The 22352-nt window shown below is 42.7% G+C and overlaps 1 protein-coding gene across 1 annotated transcript in view; it reads left to right on the top strand.

The window, feature by feature from the left end:
- The first annotated feature begins 600 nt into the window (after positions 1–600).
- ST3GAL1 (ST3 beta-galactoside alpha-2,3-sialyltransferase 1) overlaps positions 601–22352 on the top strand; it is a 42319-nt gene continuing 20567 nt past the window's right edge. The window contains exon 1 of the mRNA XM_053466712.1: positions 601–708. The gene's annotated coding sequence lies outside the window, so the exon portion shown is untranslated. The remainder of the gene's footprint in view (positions 709–22352) is intronic.

Genomic DNA, 22352 nt, shown 5'->3' with positions numbered 1-22352 from the left:
ACTCAAACTGGCAGCGCTACGCTACGCTACGCACGGCATCCCAGGGTCCGCCAACCTAACAATCAGATGTACCGCCTGGCAAGTGGCAGCTCACATCACTCTCAGCTAGGATGGCAATTCAGCCAAATACTCTTGGGATCAATGCACATCCCCATCATGTTCCATTCCAATCACTCTCAGCCAGCCTTGCCAATGCACTGCTTGGGAGGCAGAATCTGTTAAATGCCACGTTTGCTGAGTGATGGGAGTTGAGTTTAAGTCCCGGCTGCTCATCTATGGAACCCAGGATCGGGAAAAGCCTCCTATAACTCCCAGAACCCTCAGCCAGCTTCTCATTTGAGTCAAAGCCTTCTCCCTGTGGCACTCCAGCTCCCATCACACTCAGCTGATGAGTGGGGGCTGTATTCTTTCAGTAGATGCCCATTCACCCCCCCCCGAGGCACATAAAGAGGGGCAAACGCCGGGCACAGGCTGGATGGGGCTGCCCCTCGGAGTCCCCCCACCCGCGGGTGGCAGCCGGCCAGAGGGTGGCCCCTGAGAGCGCAGCCGGGGCGGAGCCTCTATGTTTAGCTTCCCTGCTCCGATCCACGTGGCCCCGGCAGCCGCTATATGAGAGACTCCGGAGGCTCAGAGGGAGAAGGCGATCGGAGGAGGGCAGAGCGGGGATCTGTGTGCCAGCAGCGGGACTCCCACTCCCAGCACGCCCCGGTGAGTTATGGCGTTCCTCCCGAGGGCTGATGGGTTTTATGCTGCGGATCTTCTGGGGTTTGGGGGGTTTTTTTGGTGCCTTTTGTTGGATGATTGAAGCAGACAAAGGGCTGATGCTGGCAGCCGTGTGAGAGCTGCACGGGCAGAGCTGGAGACATGGCTGGGGTGGCTGGATGAGCATGATGGGGGTATCTAAAGGGCTGGATTATGGGGTGGCAGGGTAGGGGTATGATGTGACAGGCTGGGGGTATGATGTGACAGGCTGGGGGTTTATAATGTGGCAGGCGGGGGGTATGATGGGTAAGACGGGGAGTTGTGGTATAGCAGGGTAGGGGTGTGTTGCGGAAGGCTGGGTATTGTTACATTAGGGGGGCAGATAGTGTAACATTAGGGGGGCAGATAGTGTAACATTAGGGGGCAGATAGTGTGGCAATCTTTCGTGCTAGCTGGCGTCTGTGTGATCAGCAAAGGTGGAGATCATAAGCCCAGGGGTAGGTAGACATGGCAGAGGGGGGCAGTTTGGTGGATAAGGTTCTGTATGGGGTAGGTAGACATGGCAGAGGGGGGCAGTTTGGTGGATAAGGTTCTGTATGGGGTAGGTAGACATGGCAGAGGGGGGCAGTTTGGTGGATAAGGTTCTGTATGGGGTAGGTAGACATGGCAGAGGGGGCAGTTTGGTGGATAAGGTTCTGTATGGGGTAGGTAGACATGGCAGAGGGGGGCAGTTTGGTGGATAAGGTTCTGTATGGGGTAGGTAGACATGGCAGAGGGGGGCAGTTTGGTGGATAAGGTTCTGTATGGGGTAGGTAGACATGGCAGAGGGGGCAGTTTGGTGGATAAGGTTCTGTATGGGGTAGGTAGACATGGCAGAGGGGGGCAGTTTGGTGGATAAGGTTCTGTATGGGGTAGGTAGACATGGCAGAGGGGGCAGTTTGGTGGATACGGTTCTGTATGGGGTAGGTAGACATGGCAGAGGGGGGCTGGCTGGGGAGGCGCTGGTACAGACTCCGTGATCAGGCTCATTATTATTATTATTATTATTATTAATTGTCTTATAAAGCGCCATCATATTCCGCAGCGCTGTACACTGGAGCTCCTAAATGCCCAGGCTTACTGGAAATGGGCAGATCAGACAGGCTGTGGGTGGATGGGGGGGAATAACACGATTAGGAAACGCCACAGCCTTTAAACTTTCAGCCCCCCCCAACTTTTAAAGGGGGTTGGGGCTTTAGGGGGGTCTTGGGTTTAGGGGCGTATTGGCTGTAAGGGTTGTCGGCTTTTCCTCCCCGATTCTCGCCCGGGCGCTGTTGGTAACATTCTTTCCACTTTGTATCCCTTCTAATTCCTAATAAATTCTGCCTTAAGGTCTCCTCCTTACTGACTCAACAAATCCGGATCCCGGTACTTCTTAATTATATATTATTCCCCTCAATAATAGGTGTCCTAATTATTATAATAATCATCACTATTTATTACTATATTATAATTATTACTATATTAATATTGTTTTATTATTATTACTATATTATTATTTAATAATAATAATAATATCACTTATTTAATATAAACAGTAGTACGAATGGGTCTGTGTCTTGGATTTCTGGACTTTCAATCTTTTTTCAGACTGAGTGTGATGGGAGTTGTACCCCCCCCCCGCAGTTCTGTACTTCCAAAGCTTATGGACTGTATCTCCATAATTATTAGTATTTTATCATTTTATAATAATATGAAAATTACTTATTCTCCTTAAAAAAAAAAAATACAAAAATATATATTTTTTTTCACATTGTTAATTTACTATAAATTGTAGGGTGGAGGGGGGGCATTACTTTTTTGCCTTAGGCAGTAAAGGGTGGGTTTGCTTTAATTAAGGGGTAAAATCTTAAGAAACAAAGACATTCTTGGGAGGAAGTGAAAGTTTTCTAAAGTTTTTTTTCTAACTTTTAGTGGTGGGGGTTTCTTAGCATAAAGTAGATAGCACAGGATGTAGGCAGGGACTGGGGGCTGCATCCTGGGGGGCTGGGTGCAGCCATACCCTGGAATTTCTGTAGGGGTCTGTAACATGAATTCGCCATAAAGTTGCCTTGGGTTAACCCTGTCATCGCCAGGCAGCAGAGAACCCCTTTTTCTCTTAAAGATATCCAAAAAAATTTATATGTTCAGAATTTAATTCCAGAAAATAAAAAGTTTTCTATAATGTCGCACGTGTTATCAGTGCTTTCACCTGAAACAAATCGTTCTAGTATTTTTTTAAATTATCATTATTATTATTATATATTTTTTTAATTATTTCATTGTGGAAACCGATCGGTATTATTACATTTTAGGCTTTTAAAAAAGTTTTAAAAAATAAAAAAAAAATTACTTTGGTATTGTCAAGGTGCGATTTGTGGTTTTCTGAGATTAAACGCGTAGAGACGTAAAAGCAAACAGAAATAAGATGGATTTTATCTGATAGATTTTCTGTTTGCTTTTCCAAAATAAATAAATAAATAAATACATTTATTTATTTTTGAAATAAAAGCCAAGAAAAATAAAAATCATGATTTCTGTTCTATAAAAATAAATGACACTTGATCAGAAATTATCCAAGTACAAAAAAAATAATAATATGCGTCAAAGCTGCCATGTTTAAAAACAATTCATATTATTAGTAAAAATTTTAAAAAATCTTTATTTTTGAATATATATATATATGTTGAAAAAATTGGTTTATTATACAACTCTACCAACGTAATATCTAATGCTTTATAAAAAATTATTACCCTCACCTCGGCCATAAGGAAATTAAAAGGAAAGTTTATAACTTTTACCCCCCCCCAGCTGGTAATACACCTTTAACGGAAAGCCACACAAAAACAATCTAAATTCATTATTACTCCGGAGCGATCCGGATCCCGCAGCAAATACATCGCAGGAAATCCTCGCTGCAAACATGTTTGGAGTTTAACTTTTAGCTTCGGCAGATGGAAGCCAGATGCCTCCTCTGAGAATGTCTGCATTGCCTGTTGCAAAATCTACCTCTGCTTAATATATATATATATATACCGTATATACCCTACTGTTCAAATATTTGGGGTCACTGAGCTGTTTTCATGGAAAACGAGGACATTTCTGGCTGTAACATAATTACAAAAGGGTTTTCTAACCATCAGTTAGCCTTTTAAACTTAAACTTGGATCAGCAAACACAGCGTGCCATTGGAACACAGGAGTGATGGGAGTGATAAAGGGCCATCGGAACACAGGAGTGATGGGAGTGATAAAGGGCCATTGGAACACAGGAGTGATGGGAGTGATAAAGGGCCATTGGAACACAGGAGTGATGGGAGTGATAAAGGGCCTTTGGAACACAGGAGTGATGGGAGTGATAAAGGGCCACTGGAACACAGGAGTGATGAGAGTGATAAAGGGCCATTGGAACACAGGAGTGATGGGAGTGATAAAGGGCCATTGGAACACAGGAGTGATGGGAGTGATAAAGGGCCATTGGAACACAGGAGTGATGGGAGTGATAAAGGGCCATTGGAACACAGGAGTGATGGGAGTGATAAAGGGCCTCTGTACGCCTATGAAGAGATTTCATTAAAAACCAGCCGCTTCCAGCTACAATAGTCATTTACAGCGTTAACCCCATCTGCGCTGGATTTCTCATCCATTTCATGTCAGGTTAATGGACAAAATCTTCTCTCCCAAGAACAAGAACATTCCTAAGTGACCCTAAACTTTTGAGCCATTGTGTATACGGATAAAATAAAAATAAAACTTGTGTACTTCAAATATTACAGTAGGTACAAAAAATCGTGTCATTGCCTGGAGAGGGGCTATTACGCAACACTGGACCTGGCACCCCAGGCCTAGTCGGCCAGGGTACGTCACTGGGTGAAGCCTGCATGATAATAGAGCGTGTGAATAGAGTACTGCGCACTCGCACGTGGGCTGGAGGTTTAAACAATGCCCGATTCCACGCACCTCTAGGAAAGGAGAGCCGCGATAATAGTGTAAATCGGAATGTGTGTAATGTATACATTTATTATATTTATGCATATTGCATAATATTTGGGTACACGGGAGACTAATCTGTAAACGCATTGCTATGGGGTTATTCAGAGAGCAGAACTGTTAGAGCGACAGGTCCGCTTTAGGGTTAACTAGTCGTGGATAAGATTGGCTCGTGTGGCTTTCATTTGAATACCATTTGTGTGGAATATTTTTTGTTTTTATAGCACACATGTGGAGAGACCCAGGATAAATCCCTGAGGTCCTATGGAATGAGGGGGGGGCACGTGAAACGTGTCTCTGTGTTCGGAATATATAATCATTTTTAGGGGTACGGCTAGGACATAAAACGCAGCGCGGCCGCGCATATCCAGCCGTCGGCCTCACTTACGTTATCGGGCAGCTGTGAGTACTTTTATATACATGTTTCCAAAAAAAATGAGGAATGCTGGTACCCCGGGTATAAACCGCTGCTGCCCTCCTCCTCCGTGGATCAGACGAAGCAGCCAATCAGAGGCCAGAAAACGACCTCATGGAAATCAATGGGAGCGATTTCCACGCATGTGTTCCGGGACCCGGAGATTCTCTGTAGCGACCCGGAAACCCGGAGAAGTAGAGTTTTACCCAGAGTCTCCGGTATGCTGAAGCTGAATGGTGGCGGGAGACGCGTTGAGCTGAACACACCCCATGCATGGAGAATAGCTGGTGGGCTGCAGAATCCCCCCCCCATATATTACCCCACCATGTAAATGTAACGGGATCGCGCGGCCGTCATACGCACTAAAGGGCAGATGATGGCCGGAGTGTCCCTTTCAGAAGGCTACATTGTGTCGCACCTTGAAACATCACAACTCAATTGAGTTAATCTTCTAACCTTTAGCCTGTTGTGTCGTGTGAGTAGATGCGGTAGGGAGTGGGGGATTTATTAAGAAATCGGGGCTGCGTTTATGAGAAGGAGATAATCCAGTGGTTTCCGCGGAACTCCGGTTATCTGGTGGTGATGATGATGTGTGAGCCGCTCCCGTTACCCGAGAAGTATTTATGGCTTGATAAGATTCCCTGTAAGGAAATTACTATTCGCCCCATGGATTTTATTTGTTTGCTGTTGTTTTTTTTACGATAGTAAAGTCACACGTGAATTGTCTGCAACCGAAACTTCAAAGCGAGTGGAGCTGAGCTTTTGAAGGAGCTTTGTGACCGCATTGGTGTTCTCCTTGCTTTCATGTTCTCCTGCCTCCAAATGTTGTGTACGTCCCGCTGTTTTGAGATCCCAACGAAGGCACGGAAATAAACAAGGCATCAAGGCAAATATCATCGGCAAACATAAGAGTAGCCGCGCTTCTGGCTGCACCGTTATTGGTTGTAATGAGCTTCTGCTGTGGCAACAGCCTGCACTAACTCTAATTAGGTTATGCATTGATGTTATCAGACATATAGTAATGTGAATATGTAATGTCATACGCTTATTGCCATTTCTGCGCAGTTCGTGATAAATCTGTTGTACCTAGTCGATAGGTTGCCGTGGTTGCGGAACTACGTTTCCCATGATGCATCGCTGGAAACTTTAAAGAGAAAAGTTTAGCTGAGCACCTTGGGAGGTGTAGTTCCACACCAGCTGGAGACAGAGAGACACATTTCGGCTTTAGATTTAACACTTTGATCAGCCATACATTTTTCATACCGAGATTTCTTCCACTTGGTAAAGGAAGCAGTATGGGAAGTGAATGATGTCATAGTTAAGCTTAATTGCTCCCAAGGATACCACTTATTACATATGGCGTCACCAATAATTGGGACGTTATCTTGTCATGTAACTTTATGGCTCATCTGATCTGAGTATCGTGAGGTGTACCATTATAGATATACTGCATACCTCCCAAGTGTCCTGGTTTTAGTGGGACAGTCCCGGCTTTTGCGGGTAGAGGGGATCATAGTTTGGGGTCAGTGCTGTTGGAGGTCCCATGTGGCCAACGTGTCAGACTGAAGCAGAGCACCGCGAGGTGGCTCTTCCGGACTGAGATATTGAGGGCATAATATTCCGGATTAGAATTTTCCCTACATTTGAAAGCTTTTCATTGAGGTTACTTTAATATTTCTAAAGATCGAGAAAGCCTCTATCCTGTCTTAGCGGCATTTATGTTAAAAACGTTCATTCTTGCCGCCATCCCACTTGCCTTTTTTTTTTATTTTTATTTTTTTAATAAATGTTGGATGGACGCTTATGCAGAGATCCAAAATTCAGCTTTTTTCCCCTAATAACTGCAGAACTTGGCTTTCCGGGGCTGCTTGTGGCTGCCAGGTCCTTATTATCCAACCCGACGCGTTCGGCTCGCTGCTGATCGATGCCTCCCTGGCCCCCACTACATTTCACATTTCTACCCCGGAAATTACTCTCCGGCAAGAAGATCAAAGATATCCCCAGACAATAAAGAAAATGAAACTGTCTTTTTAACCCCTTCAGAGTCAAAAGATTGCACTCCATAAGTCTCCCCCCGCATTCACATGGGTATATTATTCTTATTTATTAGCCGAGTTGGATTAGATTGCTAGCTTTCCTGGCAACCTAAGTCTTCAGGCACATTATAATATATATATATATTATATTATTATAAATTATATTATAATACAAAGTGACCATAACTAGTTTTAAAAGCTTGCAATTAAATTAATTTATCTTTACCAAAGCTTCTTATTTTCTTGGAGAAGTCCCGAATCCCAGTGAAATCACTTATAGATCAATATATATTTATATCAATGAATTCTAACAATTAAAATGCACAATATTTATTAATCACATATAGCACAAAACGTACGTCTCGTCAGCTTACAGGGCCTCAGAAGTCTCTTTTTCAGATGTATCCCTTAAGTGTTACCTGGGTTATAGTATCTGCGAGTCTCATGCAGCCCCACCAGCAAAGAATGCATATTAAAGTATATGGTACGTATTCTTTACATACGTATGAAGTGCATATAATGGCTGGAGTGCCCCATTAACCCTCTGCTTCCCAAATGGGACAAAATCCATTTGCCTTCAGCACTTTATTCCGTAATGCGGTTTAACGTAGCGTGTATATTAATTACCAAACAGACGGCAGGCAAACTGCTTTCTAGAACATGATCGTAGGTGGCTGTTGTAAACAAACATGAAATTTGGCTGTTCCTTTAGCTTAAGCTTCCAAGTTAGTTTTAGACGTGGGAGGGATGTTACTGGGTTTCATAACCCTGTATGGACTACTGATCCAGTGTGCTAGGTACGGAGCCATAAGGAGTTTATCACGTCAAAGAGATGCTCCATTCATATGTATCTTAATGCATACGATAGGTGTGTGTGGTCCCTATAAACTGCCTGGGGGTGTTCTGCAGAATCCCCCCAAAACCACTGAATCCCCCCCCCTCCCTACGATATATACCACGCGGGAGATATGTTCAGCCCAAGAGATCTCCATGTACGTGATATACCTGCTGCCGTTAACTTTCATTTGGAACGGCCTCCCAGCAGAGGTGGTAGAGGCTAATACAGCAAGGGAATGTAAACATACATGGGATAGGGATATGGCTCCTGAAGCCAAGACGAGACTAAGGATTAAGGTTTGAGTCTTTACAGCAGGAAAAATGGACAGACTAGATGGTCCACAGCTCCCATGATGCTCCTCAAGCCTGAGGGTCATGAGAGTAGTTATTCAGGAACACTGGAGATCTGGTTAAAACCTCTATTCAGCGGATTAAATCCTCCGTCTGACTCTGCAGCGAGAAGCATTTCCTCCATTAACTCCCCAAATTTCGAATGCGTCGCCGCCGGCCAAGTCTATCCCCCGAGCGGCTGCTTGAAGTTTTAGTGGAAACTCAGCAGTTTAGTGTTCTCTTCCAGTGCCGGGGATCAGCTGATCAAACAGCAGCCCGAGGACATTAAACTAGAGCCAGGGAATATTCTAAAACTCTCGCTACGTCCTACAGACTCCCGGCCGCGTCAGGAGGCAGCATCGCAACCCAAAACGCTTTGACTTGAAAATAAAGTTTACGGACTTTGAATGTTAACGGAAACGCAGAAATATTTTTGGATTAAGCGACATGTCGTGGCTCCGCGCCAACGTCCAAAAGCTCAGGTGTTGGCAGAATAATCATTATATACGTTATCCCAGCTAGAGGTCGTTGGATAGCGAAACCGCCGGTGCCTAACCGAGCGGCGTTAACGGTTTTGTAAAGCGTAAACAAACTATAAAAATAACAGAGGATGCAAATAAAATTTTACGGCCTCTCGACCGGCTTACAATGATGTCAGAAGGCAAATCGTGGTTAACCTGGTGAATGCCGGATGGTTGCAAGCTTTGTTTAGCTGCACTGAGGGCCAGGTGCAATGTGGCATTGAAGGGGTTAATCCAGCAAGCCGTTAAATGTACGCCCAATGCATTACTCAGGGCTGTGGAACTTAAAAGGTTAACAGGGATGAAACTGTTCCTGGCGCTCACTTGCTGATCAATAAAGTGTGTTTAACACTTTCAGTGCCAGGGCGCTAGCTGTAGTGTACTAAAATGCATGTAGTTATTTAACCCATTGAGGGTTGACACACGTATGATTTGCTCTGGGGCGTAAAAGGTAAACGGGACAAAACAATTCATGGCTCTTGCTTGGGAAGCAGTGAATTCTGGTTAACACTTTCAGTGCCAGGGCACTGGATGCATTGCACTAAAAGAGCATGTAGTTAACTGGTTAAAGGTTGTAACATTAATGCGTTGCTCAAGGCTCTGGAGCTGAAAAGGTTAACACGACAAAACAATGGCTAGCTATGAATTCTGTTTAACACTTTCAGTGCCAGCTGAGGGTACTTAATGCCTTGGATCGACAGAGCATATAGTTAACCCTTTGAATTCATGGCGCTCACTGGGCGCATCGTTAACACTTTCAGTGCCAGGTGAGGCAAATAAACTTGTTATCAATGAGAGTTGCGCAAGTAAAACCCAGTTTTATTGGTGATAATCTCCTGCCGAGACACGGCCCCTACCGCGTACGCAGACAGGTAAACATAATCTGTTACACCGTGTTTTCCTTGTAACGGCTTTAAAGCACGGACGCTATCCAGTAATCTAAAAACAAAAACAAGCGGAGTAATGCAGGGCCCGGGGCAGATACTGCCATTTACTGCCATCTTTAGGTTGGCAGGAATATTTTTCTCCAAACTATAAGGAAAGGGTGGTTTACGACATGAAAGTAATCCGAGCGGCAGACCTGTAATAATGTTATCGCACCACGGGAGACGTGATGTTCATATACAATGGTATGGGATGGCAGCGTTACAACATGATGGGTTTATCGGGGGCTCGGGGGTATCTGTGATGGGGGTCTTCTCTGTATTTAATGCAAATCATAAGATCCTCTAGATAGATCCGCTAGATCTAGGGCCCTCCTCACCTATTGTTTCTGCAAGCACCTGTTATCTCCTGTCTACCCATTGTACAACGCTATGGAGTGTGATGGCGCTATACAAAACAATAAATAAGAAATATAAATATATTAGAAGTAAATATAACAGTGACCGCATATGCATGAATACATTAACTTTAAAGCAGAGAGAAATATTACTTGCATTAGAGCTACACTATATACAAATATTATATACTTATATGCCTAATATTTAATATTTATACATCTTTGGGTTTTTTTCTGTTATAATCTTTGGATGAATAAGTGGACTTTAATGATTCATTGATTTAGAGAGACACACTATATGAATTGTATATCTTAGGTAAGGTGAGGGTTACCCCTTAGTGCCTCTCTTTATATGATATTAGGACCTGGTAAGAAGATTGCCTTGCTTTAGGGAGAAGCTGCAGCTCCCTGCCCCTCTGATGCTTCGCGCCACCAATTGGCTGCCTCAGTCAGTGGCCAGAAAGTATTGCCGTTAGTAGAAGGACTTAGGGGGTCTTCTTTAACCCCCCCAACCCCGTGACTTTCTGGCAGGAAGGATGCCAAGTGTCAGGAGATGTGTTCTTCTACATGGAAAATAGTTGGGGGGGAGGGGGAAAGGAGTAAATGTATAGGGGGCATTCTGTAAAATCCCCCCCCCCATTTAAAGGGACCTCTCAGCTAATATACATTAAAGTATGGCTGGCGTGTCCCTTTAAACCGTCATCTCCTATGCACCCGCCTCAGTAACGCACTCTCTTTAGCGTGTGTTGAAACATCTTGAGTTGAACATTCCAGACGTCTCTCATGAGACATTCCGATCAGCCCTCTAATACACGGCCCCCCGGGCACTTTGGGCACTTGTTGAATCCACGGCCTTTTCTTACTTACAAGAACTGGAAAACGAGCAGCCAATCAGCGAAAGGTCAAGTGGCTTTTGGAAATATCATCTCCTAGAGTGAGTGTATTATTCTAAAATGTATCAGAAATACACAGGGAAGAGAAAGGGAATTGTGTTATTGTTTGAAACGGATACATTTTACAAATGTCAGCAGTTTATTAATCCCAAAGTGATTGTTCTAAAGGTTCGGTCGGGGGATGGTCTGCCTTAAAGGGACAGTAATACCCATTTTTTAAAAGGATCAGCGATCAGTTTCACAGACCAGAACATCGTTTACCTGAGACATGCCGATCGCACCAGTGAGGCCCCCTAGTGGCCGGGCACATTACTGAACCCAGGCTGGATCAGGTTAAGTAATTAGCCACAAAGCTATTTCTCATGAAATCACCCTGCTTTGCTACAGGGTCTTGACATGTATTATTATAATTATTTAAAAAATATATATTCATATTAATAATAATAAAAATAATAATCATATTATTTATTAATTAATTTACGCAGTGCTTAATACAATACATAAATTCAAGGGGAATGACGGCGCTCGATACTGAATGCCATTTATCTAACACTAGGGACACTCCAGCCGTCATATACATTTAATGCATATTATAGCAGATGGCTCCCTTTAAGTGAAATCGGTGCCCCCCCCCCTGTATATACATTTTCCCTGCCCCCATCTCCGGACAGGTGATATCCTCACCGCAAGGCAGCCTCAGCATTGGCTCAGCCAAACCCAATGGGGGGGGGTCTATTGAGACCCCCGAGCGCATGCATGGAAACTGCTCCCATTGCTTCAAGTAGCAAATCAGTGGAGAAAATCATCTGGAAAGCTGCAGCTTCTCCCCAAGACACGTTTTAGTACATTTAAATAATGCGCGTGAAAGGACTCACAGCGGGCTCTCTTGGGCACTAGAGTGTCCCTTCAACAGATTGAGGTTCATTGTCTGGTGATAGGGAGGTGCAGAATATACCCCGCGGCGTGTGCGTTTCCAAGGAAGGGGGGCGCGCGGCGGGTCGGAGAATTCCCGGTGAATCGCCGTGTATGTGCCAACAGTCACACGCCGATGTTTAGCTCGCCTCGCGCTATTTTCGGTTCCACGCTCTCACATTTGACATCCCTGTGAAAAACATTTCGACACCAATCAGTGCTGGGAGAAAAGGTCAGCGCGGGGGGGGCTCTGCTAATAGAGCCGTACGGGGCTGGGAAAAAAGGTCTTCTTGTTAGAATGGATTGGACTTCGAACATACAAGCCTAACGAGACGCGTGAGACGTTGGTTCGTATGGAATATTCATCTGGTTTTAAGTATTATTAAGTATAATGACTCTAATATTCTTTTAACCTGAAGTAGAAGCTGCAGCTTCTGCCGAAACCCCTTTGTATTTGCAAGGGGGGGGGCATGCAAACTTTAAGGGACCTCTCAGCTCTCGTGCATTAAAGTGGTTGGGGTGTCCTATTTTAAATTGGACCCTGGTATTGAACTTTTGTTTGCCCCTAGAAGAATCATACCTGCCAAGGGGCGACCTGTTTTTTTCAGGACAGCTGGCAGCTATGCAGGGGCAATACCTGGGCACATTTAGGGCATTCTGTGCTTCTTACGAGACCGAATATTTGTAAGGATAAATACGACAGTGAAGTTACTACAGTGTTGGGTTTTTTTACCATTTTTCTTCTGCATTCATCACAATTCGGTTGTATTTGGAAAAGCACAATACGTCTCTTCTATTTATAAAGCAATAAGAATAAATCGCGGGCAGAGGAGATGCGTGTCTAGAACCCCCACCCATGCCGTGCCATTATAGTCTTATGCTCTCGAGATGAAGAACTATGATTCAGTCTGTTTGTCACCAAAATGGATTTGTTGTGGGTTTCACGCTGAAATATATCACTTGTGTATAAACTGTGAAGGGGGGCATGCACCATAACACTACACTGATATTAAACTTAGAAGTGGTTGTCCCACTTTGAGCCGGAAATACCTTTTTTTTTTTTTTTAATAAGCGCTCAAAATGTGTACAGCAATAGCAATAAAAGTATACTCCAGCCCCGCTTTCATGTTAAGTGCATATTGAAGTTAATTTTACATGGACCCCATTGCATTTTACTGCATGCAAATCAGCGCTGGCATTGTTTAGTTACTGGAGTTCTTCTGTCACATGTAACTCCGCCCCCAGCTGCCTCTACTGAAAGCAGGAAGCATACCCCAGTATGCTTCTTCCACACGCTCAGTAGAACGCACATTCTAGTCAATAGGAGTTGAGCTCCTGTTGAAGTTAATGGGAATAGCAGCAGCCAATCACATGCATGTTATATGAACAGTGGTGTTTTTCTAGTATACTTGTGATTGGCTGCTCTTTTAGTGACATCAATAGGAGCGCTGCTGAGCATGTGCAAGAAGTTCTCATACTATGTGATGGGCCGTTCCATTGGTTGCTAGGGTGATAGGAGCACTTTTCAAACTCTGCACCCCAATCAATTTTTATATGTGACCACAAAGTGTTTATCATTATAACAGAGTAAAAATATCTGAATTTAATTTTAATGTTTGCCTTTTTTTCACCACTTCTGATATTTATTTATTACACTTTTTCCTATAATCTATTTTTTTAATAAAACAATTTTTTTTGCCTATTTTCCTTTGGAGGAAGTGTAGCTATTTACGTCACGAAACGCTCAGCACACATGATAAATTGGATGATAATTAAAAGCAGAGTAATCGGCGGCATGGATTAAAGTATTGGATATACTGGTTAATTTCCGAAGGATTAAGAAGCGAAACGTCCTCTATAATTGGCTGTTTTAATCTTTTAAGCTGTTCTTCGCATTATTGGGAAAAAAAACATTTTTAATACTAATTGTCCTTCAAAGTTACACAACTTTTTTTTAATATTTTTTTTTGGAATGTTTCATTTTAATAGAAAATTAAACCTGATTGGACTAATTTAGACAACTATTTTTCCTAAAGTTAAAAATCATAATGAATGCACATTAAAATTTCAACCGCCCTACCTCATTTAAGGCCAAAGCGGTCTATGGTTATTTATACATTAATTAATTCATTTATTTAATCATATGAGAAAATATATTTTTTTTACTTATTACCATGAAAGTATTTATCTATTTGTCGATAATTAAGTTTTGTCATTATTATTATTATTGAATTAATATAGTTTTCTACTTAATGGTAAGGGGTTAATTTATTTTTATTTTGTTCATATATATAATTTATATATATAGTTTTATATTTATTTTTTTTACTTTTATTCTCTTCATTTAAAGTTCTTTAAATGAACTGATTTTATTAATGTTTTTTTTACCTTGGTAATTTTTTCTGTTTGTTGGGTAGGGTTTTACACGTATGATTTAGCGCTGAAGGCACTGTTTGCACTTCTCGGTCTGTTTTATTGAAGTTATGGCACTTTAAAAAAGGCTACTTTGCCCCCTGGATTGTGTTTCCACCACTTTAAAGTCAAATGTCACGACCATTCCAGTTGCGGAATGTATGAGCTCCTCTAGAACTTGTGTATCAGGGTGAAAACGCTACGGAATTTGATGGCGCTATATAAAACAATAAATAATAATAATAATAAAAAGGCAGATCCTCGGGGGTGGGGGAACAGTCCGGAGCTGACGCATTTTCTTTCTATTCTGATTTACTGGTGATGCGGACATCAAAACTGGTTTCTGTCCGCCGAAATCCCTGCTTGAATACAGGTAACAATTTAGATTTTTTTTTTAACAGTTATGCTCTTCATCAGGGCCATTATTAGAACCGTTGTGAACGTAGGTGGTCTCCATCAGCGGGTACCTACAATAGAATCTGGTGTGAAAACTTCAAGGTTATCATGATCAGCTGATTCATATAGAAGCAGGTACTGATCTACACCGGAAGGTCCTTGGCTCTTATTTTCCAATAAGCAGGGACATTTTTCACAGCTCCATGAGTCACACGAGGGTCCTTCTTGGCTCTGACTCCACTAGTGCTTCTCATGAGCAGAAGTTTGTCCACTTTATGCTCTGACGTCCCTAGGTGGTGGTCCTTGTGTATAACTCTAGCGTGCCAGGTAGCCAAAACCTTTGTGTCATATGACTTGGATATACAAAACTTACAAGATTCTTTTGGGGCCCAAAGCGCCATCTTCTTCTTGGTAACTCATTATTTTTTTGTGTGTCTGAGTCTTCTAAGGAGCAACCACACTCATACATAGAATCCCTTAGTGGAAATTGTCTGATTATAAGGGACATCTCCCCAACTGTCCCGTTGACCATCACCGGGGAGCTTGATTGCCCAGTAGGTCCATCTGCCCACTGTTTTGCGCCAGACCTGCCCCCTCATACCTAGGCCAGCGTATACAGCCATCCGTAATCAGTAAATCATTAACTAAATGCAGCAGTGGAAACATCATTCCTTGCTCCGTTGAATGCCCAAACCTAGCTAATAGGCTGTTTCTATAGAAATGGGAAAACACAAACTTTTCTTTGTTGTTTTTATTTGTATAAAGTACTAGAATGAAATAAAATATCTCTCGGGTTTATTTGCTTTGCTTGCTCGAGTGCCCATCATATTGTGTTCTGTAAGCGGAGCAGCGTCTTGAAGTGTAACCATCCATGGAAGTCATTATTCTGCTAGAACGGGTTCACGTGAACCGGTCTCGTCACTCCTGATCGCTGAATCTGTTACAACCAAAATGTGCAACCATTCAAAGGGACTGTGTACCTCCCAAGTGTTCTTCTTCAGGAGGGACAGTCCCTCTTGTGCTCCCCAAACCACTCTTTCCTACCTTGATGCCCCTCTTTTTCTAGGAGCTCGGAATGTTGGCTGGGAATGAGGGTATCGCAGGGTTCTACAGCCCTAAAAACCCCAATAATGTGAATAGAAACAGCAGGGAACAGGTTTTATAAATGACATTGTGTAAATAAAATACATTTTGTTCCTCTAAATACCTCATTCAAGTACATAGATCGCTATAAACAAGCGACCCATGGATGCACCCCTTAAACAAGAGCACCCCCTTTGGCCATTTTCAATGATGATAATTAAGGTTATTATTATTATTAGAATCAGAATTATAAGTATTGTGAATATGTCCATTCCATGTGCAATATTATTGGCTACTGATTTCATGTAATCATTTAGTAATAGATTAGATTGTAAGCTCACGGGAGCAGGGCCCTCTTCTCCTCCCGTACTAGATCGTCTTTACATGTGTTAATGTAAACTTTATATATTGTTCAGTTTAGTACTGTAACAGCTCTACGGAATCTGCCGGTGCTCTAGAAAAAGATAGAATGCGTCGGAGTCCCTTTAAAGCGCACGCCGGGTGAGGAATGAACGTCATCCCTGAAGCAATTAGGACTTTGCTGCTACATTTCGGCGTGTGTATAACCCGAGTAACACCGCACTGTCACTCGACATGCCCCCGATTCGCAGCAAACAGGCTGTATGTGTGTGTGCGGGGGGGGAACGGATTTTACCGCTCGTTAAAACGTTATTCCATATGTTCCAAGTCATCCTTGTGAGCTATTTATACTGGGCCCGTTGCTATGACTTACTAAATATACATTGGAAAGGTGCAGAAGTCTGACATTCCACGACACGTAGCGTTTATTTTATAAAGACTCTTTTTGTAGTCCTTAGAACCGGCTCTTATTCATTTATTTCAGGTACGACCTCGCTTTCTGGGTCGTTGACACCGAGGATGGACGGAGAGGGCGATGACAAAAGTCCTAGTGTGTGTTTAAAAAAAAAAAAAAAAAGAATTAACTGCTTGACTGGAAAGCAACAATTTTTTAGATAGAGTTGTCTCTATGTATTGTGTTTAATACAGTCCATTAGTGATCATGAAACGGTTAACAAATAACTCCGAAATTATATATATTTATTAAAAACCCATCTTATGTATAGAATGGCCTTGAGCTCGGAATGTTTGCTGGGTATGAGGGTATCGCAGGGTTCTAGAGCACTAAAAGCCCCGATAATATATATATATATACACACACTTGTAACCAAACTGGTTTGCCTTTTGGGATGTCTTCATGGAATAAGTTTGTGGACGCTTCCCAAGGGCATAAGCGATAAACGAGCAAGAAGTGGCCAATAAAAATGTATTTAATAAAATGTTTAAATACAATATCCGTATACGTTTAAAAACACAGCAGTCTACGGACGTCCTCCATGGCGGCCAATCAGCCCTTCCAAGAGGTTCATGCTGATGATGAGCCCCAGTAGGTAGTCCTTCATGCGCATGTAATGTCATCGCTGGGCACAAACCCGGAAGAAGCCTTCCTATTATCAGCCTCAGGAATAATATAAATAGAATAAAAAATAAATTATTGGTGAATAAATTATTTCTTTGTTAAAATCTAAAAGGAGAATATTATAAACATTAAAAAAAATAAATCGGAACGATTCTTTCTCTGTGACTCCGTCTGCAATATTCTGGCCTCTAATTGAGCAAATACGGTCATTTTCCCATATTCCTTGGGTTCTTTTGTGGTCGCCTTCTTAGGATCATTCATCGATCTTTTATTGAACAAAAATTTCCTGCCGTCATTAGTGAAATGAAACAAGTGGCACTTTCTGTATTGTGCTGTCAGGTTACCTCACCATCAGATATGGATATCCGTAACTGATTAACGCAGCGGTGTCCCGGCCTTTTCCTACACCCCATTGACTTTTTTATCCTGGGTTTTAAATATATACATTCAGTACCTCGATGCTCCCTCCACCAGGATTATATGGAAATCATGACTGTCCCGTGAAAACTGGGACACTTGAAAGGTATTTGGAGAGTCCTTTAAACCAGAATCGGGAAAGTAAAATGCCTGTCCCTATGGTCGGTGACCAGTTTACATACAGAGGCCCTTTATCACTCCCATCACTCCTGTGTTCCAATGGCCCTTTATCTCTCCCATCACTCCTGTGTTCCAATGGCCCTTTATCACTCCCATCACTCCTGTGTTCCAATGGCCCTTTATCACTCCCATCACTCCTGTGTTCCAATGGCCCTTTATCACTCCCATCACTCCTGGGTTCCAATGGCCCTTTATCACTCCCATCACTCATGTGTTCCAATAGCCCTTTATCACTCCCATCACTCCTGTGTTCCAATGGCCCTTTATCACTCCCATCACTCCTGTGTTCCAATGGCCCTTTATCACTCCCATCACTCAATGGCACGTTGTGTTCGCTGATCCAAGATTAAGTTTAAAAGGCTAATTGATGGTTAGAAAACCCTTTTCCAATTATGTTACAAATAGAAATGTCTGAAAACAGCTCAGTGACACCATCAGTGACACCAAACTCTTGAATGGCGGTGTGCGTATGTGTGGGTGTGTGTATATGTATATTTGTATTGCAGTTTTCAGTTTAATTATTGCAGACCACAGGCAAATCAAACACAAGTCTTCTGTAAATTCACTTTGACAAGGAAGGGAACAATGGCTTGTGATGTACAAGAGCACAGCGTTTAGCGATTTCAGTAGTAGCTCTACGTCCCTCGAAGCTGTTCTTAGAGGCGAGCAATTACTTTGGTGGAAATGTTCTCCGTCGGCATGCCATCCAAGCATGTGGCGTAAGCCCACGCCGCTCCGGAGCGCTATCAGAGGTGCCAAGCTGTGAGGGATGCATTAAAAAGCTACTAACTTTACATTTCTTTTGACAAAGGAAGTCTTCTCATGTCCATTTCAAAGCCGATTTCCGGATACGGATTCAGATTTTTTAAAAGGTCACATTTGATCAGAACAGGAGCATTTGGTGTTTTCAGATAGAAATTAGCTTTTAATATATATATAAAAACTTTAATATGTCAAAGCTCGTAGCATTGTAATCCGTAATTGATGCCGGACCTTCGGGAGCTGCTGGGATGTCACCTATAGCTTTTTCCTGGCGGGAAGAGGAATTTCCGATCTGCCTTTTAAATGTCAGCGTTTAGAAGTCCCAACAAATGCAGTGAGATAAAGAGAAACGCGTTGGCTATTGTTGGGCAGGTGACATTTATTTCTAGGTTGACGCAGATAAATCTTTGGTTCCAAACTATGTCTAAGTACGCATGGTGTGAAAGAGATTAGCTGTATTCCATTGTAATAATACCTTCCAACAGCCTTGATGGTTGCAGGACAGTCCTGATCTTGGGAACCGTTCCAATAAACATTTCTGGATAAAGATTGCTACTTGTACACAGGCACAAATTTACTGTTCCACACACACATCTACATTTAGGGCCCCCTCCAAAGGTTGCCTACCTTTGTAGGCAGGACGGGCATAAGACATGGTGATGCCTGGGACCAGGAATGGTAGAAAAAAGATCTCTCAAAGCTCTCCACCTCACTGTCTTCATCACAGTTCTCCTGCTCTCAGAGCTTTTCTCTCCCTATCACATCTCTCCTCTCCCTCTCCTCTTACTCCTCTTGTGGATAGCCGTGCTAGCTTCTTCTGCAGGGCCATGCAATTTATGTTACTTGTGTTACATGACCCCATTGGCCGCCCCCCAGCCAGCCCTGTTTGTAGGGTTTAGGAGGAGGCTCTCCTTTTGTGGTCCAGCAGCTGGTGAAGGACCTGATCCTCTGCTCCCCCGCAGTCCACACACCCTGCCTGCATCAGACCGCTAGGAAATGACATCATACTTATACTAAACTCAGCATGGCCGCCAGCAAAGCCCTCTCCATTAATGTCCACTCGGTCCCCACACGTTGACTGAGAGCCAGGATATGATGTCATTACCCGGTGCTCCGGCGCAGGCGGTGTTGCCACCATGGTTTAGAGGTCATTTTTATTCTTTTTTCAGTTCAGGACTCTTGAAAAGATTATTATACCCGAGATTTTACAGCACGCGGTATATGGAATGGGGAACATTATCGCGTACAATGGCCCTGGCAGAAGAAACCTTTTTATTTTCATTTGGAATGTACTCTCCGCGACGTGAGAGCCGCTTTAATTGTTTAAATCCTGATTAAGTGTTTCTGGACCGTTTGTGTTGTCGGTAACGAGGATACCAGATTCCTAAACGCATTATAATCTGAGAAAGGGGGAGGAAAAAAAAACCAGCCCAACTAATCCTTCTTACAATACACGGCAGCGTCACTCACGTCACTGGATTCGAATGCTTTGAATCTAGAGAGCTTGTAAAGTCACGCCTACAGTTTTGTCTGCCGGTTGCTACGATGCTGCCGTCGATGAATATAATAAACTAGGAAGTGGTTGGATTCGATGATAAAACAAATCACTTTATTGAGGGCTATTGTTTAGGAAGTGGGGGGTCTGTGGGGTAAATGATAAAGGGTATGTTGTGGAATGTCCTTTTTGTTTTTTACTTTAACCCTCGGAAATATTGGTCTATTGTATATTAATGATAAAAGTCTGATGGTTAATTTTAAAAAAGCATTGCCTGACTACTCAGATGCTAATTTCTGTAGCCAGGAACCACTCAACAATTCTGCCCCAGAGATCTGCCCTCCCGTGCTTACGAATCCCTCCGTGCGTTTATAAGGGGGCAGAAATAACAGATCTGGCTTCATATACAACAGAATATTTCCTATAGGCGCGGGAAAGACGCGAAGGCCGAGGTTACTCGAGGTGAAACGTTACGAATGCATTCTGATGACATCATGTCTCTCCTGCATTCCTTTTAGATATTCGTATAGTTTATGAATTCAGTCTGAGGTCATGTGTGTCACATGACATTTCTGACTTAGTATTTAAGGCAGTACATACATATCACGGTTATGTAATCAAAAGTTATATACCGTATGTGATGTACGTGAATGAGTTAATTTTGTAAAACTAGGTATAGGTTTCGGCTTTTTTCCCCTCAAAAAAGTTTCATTGTTTGGGGGATTTTCATACAGGGGTTAAAAGAGATCTGTGTGATACAGGGACAGGGCCACCAAGGATCTTATTACCGGTAATCAACAGGAATCAGCAACTTGACAACAATAAGAGATAACTTAACGGGAGGATCCAGATAACAGCAGGTCTATATATTTCATGACAAAAAAAATGACAGCACCGTTTAGTAGCAATTCCAAAAACTGATTGTTTTAAGAGTTCTAGATTCTATTAGAATTTCCTCTCAAAAATGTAAATATGTATTTTACATGAGAATCTAGGAAAAATTGAGTTAATAATAACTAAGCAATAATGGAAAAAACCTATCTTAGTGCCAGGGGAATCGAGCAGCTGTCTAGGGCACCTGGACTATATGGCGTTGCTAGAAGTCAGCCCAAAAAATATCCCCAGTGTGTAGGTACCAGCCTCCACAACATGTTGGGGACATGTAAATAACATATACACATATGTAAAAAAAAAACAAAAAAAAAAACAAGGCGTATGCATGTATGACCCAAAAGATATGCTCCCTTCCAGATTCTCCCAATAGTCCTATTTTTCATGAGACAGTCAGGATTTTGGGGTACAGTCCTGGCTAGCTGCCCCCAATTTAAGGGCCGGTTTGGGATACCCTCTGACCTGTAAAATAGCAATAAATATCTGGGCAGGGAAAGCCAGCTTGGAAAGCCCAGCAGGCTGCGTCTTCACGCCGTTAATTAATTTTAACAGAGGAGTAGACTCCTTACTCCTGTTAACTACTTTGGCATTTAAAAGGTTAACATGAGATTACAGTAATCCTTTTAGAACACCCAGAAGGTTAGCATTCTTTGTGTCGGTGGGAGTGATAATTGGATACTCATACAGCAAAAATAAACCAAAAAAAAAGCAAAAACATGAGTTTCTAGAACTTGAGCAGCCGCTGCAGACATATTTCTTTCTGCGTTGCCGTTGTGTAGTTTGGAGGAGTCGGTCGGGATGGAATCCACCTGTCTCTGGAGTCTTGGTTTCTGAACAAAATCCAATTTTTTTTTCTTTTCCTTTTTTTTTTCTGTGTTTTTTCATTCCCGACCTTCCAAACAGGTTCAGATCTCAGGATCGTTGAACAGGCTTCATTTAGAGCACTTGGCAGCTCTCCCTGAGTATGAAGAGAAGAGGCAGAGGGGATAAATTATCACATTCCTGGAGGTGGAGAATTTGCTCCTCCAGGACGCAGATCCTTTTACTCCTTCTGCCTTTTTTTTCTTTTTTTTTTGTACCAGTATATGCGATCCTGAGAAGAAAATGCCATCCAAGTCCAACCCGATCCTCTTCTAAACCACATTCCCAGTCCATATATAATGCTGTGAATGTGTCTGTTACATAGGTTTCAACCTATAGAAAAGCGCATTAGTGATACAAAGACCAATGACCAGAGCATGGACCAACAAGGAGTGGCCCTGTAGATACCAACCAACCAACTGCGTAGGGGCCAACCATAGTTGCATAAAGAGCGATCTGTAGACAATAGAATGTTGAGGACA

This window comes from Spea bombifrons, chromosome 5, assembly GCF_027358695.1.
Source record: "Spea bombifrons isolate aSpeBom1 chromosome 5, aSpeBom1.2.pri, whole genome shotgun sequence".
In the NCBI taxonomy this organism is placed as follows: Eukaryota; Metazoa; Chordata; class Amphibia; order Anura; family Pelobatidae; genus Spea; species Spea bombifrons.
The sequence above is the reverse complement of the archived record's forward strand: the minus strand, read 5'-3'. Positions and strand labels throughout refer to the sequence as shown.